The sequence below is a fragment of the Haemaphysalis longicornis genome, unplaced genomic scaffold (assembly GCF_048455015.1).
Source record: "Haemaphysalis longicornis isolate Haplotype H1 unplaced genomic scaffold, Haemaphysalis longicornis Haplotype H1 scaffold_2, whole genome shotgun sequence".
Lineage (NCBI taxonomy): Eukaryota > Metazoa > Arthropoda > Arachnida > Ixodida > Ixodidae > Haemaphysalis > Haemaphysalis longicornis.
The window spans coordinates 44,551,949-44,559,577 of record NW_027526295.1 but is presented as its reverse complement, the minus strand read 5'-3'; the positions used below and the strand labels follow the sequence as shown (position 1 = coordinate 44,559,577).

Here is a 7,629-nt window from a genome sequence, read left to right as displayed (position 1 = left end):
CGAGTCGGACCACAAATGCGTCTCGGTGATGTTCAGGTCGGTATTGTCCTTGATGTATGAACTCATTCGTGCAGCAAGCGAAGCCGACGTTAGTTCCAGTTTGGCTAACGTGACAGCCTTCAGGGGTGCGACTCTACTCTTGGCTAATAACAGGCGCGTCGTCCTGTTTCCCTCTGTATCTTGGACACGGGCGTAAGCAACGACACCGTACGCTCGAGGATTAGCATCGGTGAAAATGTGTAAAATCGTCGTCGTTATGCGTCCCTGTAGTTTTTCACCCAAGAACCTCGGAACGGAAAGTTCGCTTAGAGCCTGGAGTCCCTCGCACCATTCCAACCACTTGTGCAGTAAGTCATCGGGAAGTTCGTCGTCCCAGTCGAGGATTTGCTTCCACAAATCCTGTAGGAGTATCTTCGCAGTAACCACGAAAGGACTCAGAAAACCAAGTGGGTCGTACACCTTTGCAATGGAGTGGACAACAAGTCTTTTTGTTACGGCACGCCCTGTTAAGGTCTTCGGTACAGACTCTAGTATGAATCCAAAAGTGTCAGTCATTATATTCCACTGCAATCCAAGTACCTTAGAATTTCATGTAGAGGTAAGCGAAACTTCTTTGTTGTCAGCCGCGGAATCAGAAAAGGCAGTAGCCACTTCCCGGTCGTTGGTAATCCACTTCCTTATGTTCATCGATGCACTATTGAAGATCTTCCTTGTTTGATGATACATTTCGATTGCTTCTTGCGTTGAGTGAGCGCCAATAATCAGATCGTCCATGTACATTGACTTCATCAAACACTGAACTGTGGTCGGATGTTGTTCTTGGAGGGATCGAAAATGGTGTCCTAAAGTTGCCATCAGCAGGAACGGGCTGGAAGTTGCACCGAATGGCACCCTTGACATTCTCCACACTTCTTTAAGAGGCAGTGGTTGACGTGGCTGTGGACATGTTTCAAACCAGAGGAAGCGGAGAGCATCTCGGTCTTGTTCACGCAGACTGATCTGAAGGAATGCCTTTTCCACGTCTGCTGTCATGCCAACCTTGTATTCCCTAAATCTAAGCAGCAGGGCAACGATGTCTAAATTTAGGTTCGCTCCAACCTCCAGGTTGTCGTTGAGTGATTTAACTCCGCTGGCATGAGACGATGCATCGAACACGATTCGAACTTTCGTCGTCTGTCGGTCCTCTCGAATTACGGCCCTGTGTCGGAGGTAGTCGATGTACCGTCCATCTGTTGGTTCCGGTCGGGGAGCTCGTTCAGCAGTTCCGTCTAAAATGTACAGTCGAATCGCGTCGTCGTATGCTTGCAGAGATGAAGCACTGGCAGACAGCTTCTTTAGCAACTGGTGAAGCATCTTTTCAGCCACCGCGAAATTGTCAGGAAGGTCTACGTCTGATTTCCAAGGTAAGCTCACTTCGTACCGCCCTCCTTTAAGTCGAATGCTGTTCTGGAAATCGCTTTCGACGTGATCTATCGGTGAAGCTTGTTCTGTTATACCGATGCTCTCTAGCTCCCAGAACTGTCTCAAAGCGGCTGTAATTTCCGACGTATTTGCTTTGAGAACAACGATGTTGGAGCAGTGGACGACTTCAGCGGGTGTCTGCGTCTGTCCTTGTAGAGCCCAGCCCAGCCGCGTTTCGATGGCTCTCATCCTGTGGCTTACTGTCAATACTTTTCCCGTCACAATTTCCGAGTAAAAGTCTGACTCTATAAGTAGGCTTATTGAATCTTCAGCATTACTTTCGTTTGAGATGCTTTTAGTGTCGATGCCTCTACTTCGAAGTTCCCTTAGCATCTCTCCGTTTGGGTTGGGTTGGGTATAGGGTGATTGCAGATAGACTCAATCTCCAGCGCTTCTATGGGAATTGTAGTCTGCTTCGATGAGCAATGGAGAAACACGCGAACCCTTCTTAACGTCTCTTGCGTTTCCTTTCCTCCGAACACTCCTAGCGTTAGTGTTTCTTCCCCAAGGAGTTCGCAGCTTAGTTTCCTAGAGACGTCACTTCGGATGAAACTTCGCTGACTGCCTCCATCGAGCAACATTCTGCAGCTTTCTTCCTTGTCTCTTCCCGAAACCTTTGCTCTCAGTGTTTGGAGTAGCACCACTTGTCCTCGTTGTGGAGATAGTAGGTGGACAGGTGCGGTTGTCACGTGACCATTCAGTCGATTTGGAACATCAGGATTACACATCGACGAAACGTGTCGTCTTGAACAGTGTCCGCAAACGACTGTTTTCTTGCACTGTCTCGAGACATGTCCTGGAATTAGGCATCGGTAACAGCGGCCAGATTTTGTTAGTAGGGCTCTCTTTTGGTCAATGCTGATTTCTTTCGATGAGCAAGAAGCTGCATCGTATGTAGCCGAACAGAACAAACATTTCTTCACGTTATTAGTTCCTCCGTGTAGAGCTGCCGCAGATGGTAAGTGATCGGCGTTTGAGGTGCGACGCAGATCATGCTGTTTCGCGGCTCTCGGGGGGTCCGATCCCTTCGATAATGCTGGCATTACCGCTTCGAGACATTCGAGTTCTTGGCCGAAAAAGGTCATTAGGTCTTCAAACTTCTTTTCGTGCTTGTCCGCTGGCTGCGACGAAGGTTCTGTGGTACCCGAATCGGCCGCATTCCGTTTTATCTTCGATCGCTGGTGATAACGCAGAACGATATCTCGAGGCAGCGACTGAAGCACGATTTCGTGGAGCATGGAGCAGTACGTCAGGGGATGCGTCCCCAGCGCTTTCATGCTTCTACAGTGCACCTGTACTTTGTCGTACAGCTTGCGTAACTCTGCTACGTCTGACGATGACGAGACAGGTTTCAGGTTAATCAAAGCGTGCAAGTGATCTGGTACGATGACTTCACTGTCTCCAAATCGCTTTTTAAGAATTTCTACAGCGTAAGCGTAGCAGGCATCCGTAATCGGTAATCCTGATATAGCAGAAGCCGCCGTTCCTGTTAGTAGGTTCGTCAGGTAGTGGAATTTGTCTGTGTCCTTTAACTCAGGATTCGAATGAATAGAGCTCTCAAACTGGCTCCAAAACTTGTGGCAGTTTCTACGATGGCCGTCAAACTTCGTTAGCTCTATTCTCGGTAATTTCGTCCGTATCGGTACAGTCTCAGCAGCGTTGGCTCTAGTCGATGAATTTGAAGGGTGAGACTCACTGGTCGGATGGTTTTGGGAGCGGTAACGAAGCTCTGCCATGATCTTGACGACGCTGTCGTTGAACATTGTCACGTCGGAGGTCTCTTCCGCGTCGAGTTCCTGTGGCTGTTCGCGGTAGATGTCCTCATCCAGGTTTTGGATCGGCTTGAACATGAATTCGATTCTTTCGAGGGAAATAGCAAAATCCATCGGTGTGGTCAAGCGTCCATCACGTAGGCCGTCTTCGATTTCCTTTAAGAAGCCGTTGAGCTTGGCTCGCAAAGTGATTCGGCGCCTCAGCATGCGCTCCAGGGAGGTCATCTCGGGTCATCAGTGGCTGGTTCGTGGAAAGTCAAGCAGGCCCTGTCGTTGAGGGTGGTCAGGCCCTGCCTGTCGCTGTCGTTGTATCCCGGGTTTCCGGCACCCGGGTTTCCGGTGCGCTCGCGCTACATATTCTTTTTAAGTCGCCCTAAAACCTTCCGACCGCTCGGTCGCTCTCTCCCTTGTCTGAAGGCCTCTGTCGTCCTCAGTGGCTAATGAATCCCACAATCTGGGGTGATGTCTTCGGTGCAACGCTGATGATGATAGATTCTACACTACCCTTTAAATGCAGTTTACACAAACATGACACTGTCTAGATAGGTGCAGCAAAACTTCCAATCTGGTTGGAGTAGCAATGCGGCTGCTCTCCCTCTCCCGTGCAACCGATCCCTTCGAACAGCAACGTAGCTAGGAGGTGTGAATTTCGAAATACTCATGTCTTCACCTACCCAGGTATCCTTGATACCAAGCACGTGATGCGCATACGAAGAAACAAGCAACAAAAAACTAAGGAACTTGTTAGCGATACTTCTGATAATAATGGTGACGACTGAGAGTTTCTTCAGTCATTCAGCCGGTGGTACTGAGGCAGATGATGACAGAACAGAGTGAGGAACAAGATAACCCGTGGTGTGCTTCGGCGGGTAAAATATCATTTGTGAAATAGGTGTCAAATATGCTGAAATATTCACGTGGGGTCCTTTTGATTTTATTATTTATTGTAGTTAATTAACGATATTCTGGATATTTCAAGTGATTCTAAATAGAAATATTTAGCGGATAAACGAAATTCCAAGAAGAGCACTTAAGAAATTCCTAAAGTGAACATGAAACTTGGTGGAATAAACTTATGTTGTTTCCAAATCACCCGTTGGCAAAACCTAAGAGCTTCCTAACTATGGAAATCGCTGCTGCTTTGGGTGTGCCTAGGACCCACCCTTTCGCATACAACTCTGAGGAAATACAACTCTGAGCTCTCTCAAGAACGAGGGGTTGCTTTTGTAAGCTTTGGTTATATATTTTAGGCGGTCCATGTGGCGTGCGCTCCAGTTTCTGCTCCTTTATCAACATCAGCATGTGCAGTCTCAGCTGATGCAAAATAAATTCAAAAATGTTTATCTAGCGGTGTTTTCAAAGAAGTAAGCATACAATCAGTTCGCTCAATGAAATAAAGGGCCACCTCATAGATGATGTTTCACCGAACGAGGTTTGATAGAAGTACGAATCAGTTAACACGTTTCGCTTATATGAACCGTACGCAGTTGTGGGGTGCCTTCGGCGTACTGTTTTTGGAGAGGACATACGCAAGGCATTTGATGGCGTTCCACACAGCACCATCATGACCAAAGCACGTGCCCTTGACATCAGAGGGAAAATGTACAACTTCATAGCGGGCTTTCTAGAAGGGCGATGCTACCAGGTCGAAATTGGCTAAGACGCCAGTGCTGTACGAGTCAACCAGGTAGGCGTTCCCCAAGGCTCGATTATATCACCAACCCTGTTTTATATAGCCATGCACCAGCTACCAAGACGCCTTGCGGACGTACCGGGCCTGAAACACGCGGTGTATGCTGACGATGTCACTGTGTGGACGCATCAAGGATCCATCAGGGAGCTGGAGGACGTCTTACAAAGATCCCTCAACAATATTCACGACTACGCTCCGGAAACAGGTTTACATACCACCCCAGAAAAAACCGAGTTTGTCGTCATTCATGGTGGCCAACACACCCATGTCAAACAAGAAGAAAAACGGTCTTTTAAACTTTACATCGGCGATCAACCCATAACGCGGAAATCTATTATCCGAATACTCGGTATGCACCTTGACGAGAACTGCACTGCGGGCACTTGGTTCAAGCAGGTTACGAGGACCAGCAAACAAATCCTGCACACTTTACGCAGAATCTATAACCGCACTCGTGGAGTAACCGAACGTGAACTTGTACAGTTTCCTCAAATTTTTCTCGTTTCCGGTATGATGTATGGACTGCCGTACCATCCGGTAAACAACACGCAAATGCTCGCGCTGGATCGGCTACATAACAGGGCCAAACGCATTGTTACTGGCCTTCTAAGGTACACACGCCTCGTTGCGCTAAAAAGCTTTAGCAAGCTCAACAACCTTTCTGAGGTCGTCGACTGGCACATCCGTACACAGGAGACAAGGCTTCGCGCGACAAATGACAGGCGGTACACGCTCATGCTCCTCGGGTATGGCATCCACACATTGCCCACTGTGCCCAACAAAACACCGCCGTGTGAAGTCAATGCACTCACGGATGGCAAGACATTTCCGCTTAATATAGACCCCACTCAGCGAGTGCGGCGCCTTGCCTATGCCAAGAGGCATGCTAAGGCTACGAGCTCCCTCCCTTTGACTGAACGCATCGTATACACGGACGTTGCACTTCCGGTAGATGGTATCAGCAACACTTGCTATGCCACTGCGTGGAACGACCAGACAAATGGGTGCCAGAACCGACGCAATCATGTAGAAAGAGGGGCGATGTACAGCACCCGCGCAGAGGTATGGCCATTCTAGATTATTTGGAGTCGGCCCTAGAAACTTCATCTGAAACTGACCCCGTTTACCATCGTGTGTACACTGATTCTCAGGCTGCCCATCGAGCATGCGCTAATGTTCTTTACACAGATAATGTGCTGCAGAAGATCCGACATCAGGCGTGCCTACTCCGTGAACGCGGTCACGATGTTACCATCCTCTGGGTCCCTGCGCATTGTGGTATCCGCGGAAATGAAAAGGCTCATAGGTTAGCGCGCGCTCACCTTTACACCGCGCTAGCCAGAGCCTCCGATACTCATTTTCCTCTTCTAGCTACTTCACGCGAGCTGGCAGATCCGATGGCAGACAAACATTTAACAAAACAACAACGTGCGGCCTACCTCACAGCAGTTGGCAATCCACTCTTGGCAATCCACTACCTCACAGCAGTTGGCAATCCATTCACACGGCGAGAGTGTCTTGCTTCGGAGAATTCAGACAGGCACACTCCTTACACCTTTTTTGCTGAACCGTTTCCACAGAGGTGACACACCACCGCCAGTAACTGGCACCTGCTCCACGTGCAACTGCCGCGCTGATCTCGACCACTTGTGTTGGGAGTGCCCCCTCTACATTACAGCTAGGCTTCGTGCCCTGGCCACCATAAAACGGGGACCCTGGCCTTCGTCTCTTCGGACATGGGCCTCTCCAGATCCTAAGCTTCCAGATCGAGCCACCCAGCTTTGGCGAGCACTCCTTCTGTTCCTTCAAGACCCGGCGGCGCTACCGGTTGGTGATCGGCTCCTCAACAGCCACAATATTCAAGCGGCCCCCACTTAGCTGCCTCCAAAGCGTCCGTTCATAAAACGGAGGCAGCCCAACCCGTTCCCTCTTCTATAACACCATAGTCCTTTCCACCGGAGTGCCGTCGGCACGTTATAATGTGAAATAAACGTGTTTTCATTCATTTCTTCGGCGTGGATGAGTCAAAGATAAACGAGGTTCTTGCTTTTGCGTACGCTTACATGCTCTGGAAGGCTGTTTTTCAAGTTCGTAATATGACAGCCATCGTGGGTGTTATTATTCCATTGTTCACTGTAGCTCCAAAGCAGCTCAATATTTCCCTGCAAAATAAATTCAAACGTACGAAGGGCTTAGCTCCTGAAGCTCCAGCGAGTGAGCGTCACACCTTTCGTGGGCGTGACAGACATGTGTGCCGTGAGTAAATTGGTGCCTTTGAAATGCTTTGTAGAAACAAGGCTCCAGGAAGCAAAAATATAGAACCAAGCCCCTGTCTTCTACCGGGAAAGTTAGTTAAAACAGGAAGCGTTCTCCTGACAAAATTAGGCAAGTGGTCGTTCGCGATTAATTTCTATGAAAACGATTTATTTGGGGTTTCGAGTAGCTTAGGGTATCAGTAGATGCTGACACTTTAGACGTCACAGACACTACGGACAACTGCTTACACAGATACCAACTTACACAGATACCTTGAAATGGCTTCATCTCTAAAGGCAAAAACTTTTCTGGGGAGACGTTCTTTACAAGCAAATGAAGCCGTCATATCAAAATATAAGGGCCCTAAACATTTTTATATCTTTATGCGAGCTTTTAGGCCGGCCAACCAGACTAGGGGCAAAGAATAAGATTTTTGATAGGACGCCA

The 7,629-nt window shown here is 48.6% G+C and overlaps 1 pseudogene; it reads left to right on the top strand.

Annotated features, from left to right (window-relative positions):
• The first annotated feature begins 5,661 nt into the window (after positions 1-5,661).
• On the top strand, positions 5,662-6,804 carry LOC144167084 (uncharacterized; annotated as a pseudogene).
• The last annotated feature ends 825 nt before the right edge of the window (positions 6,805-7,629 follow it).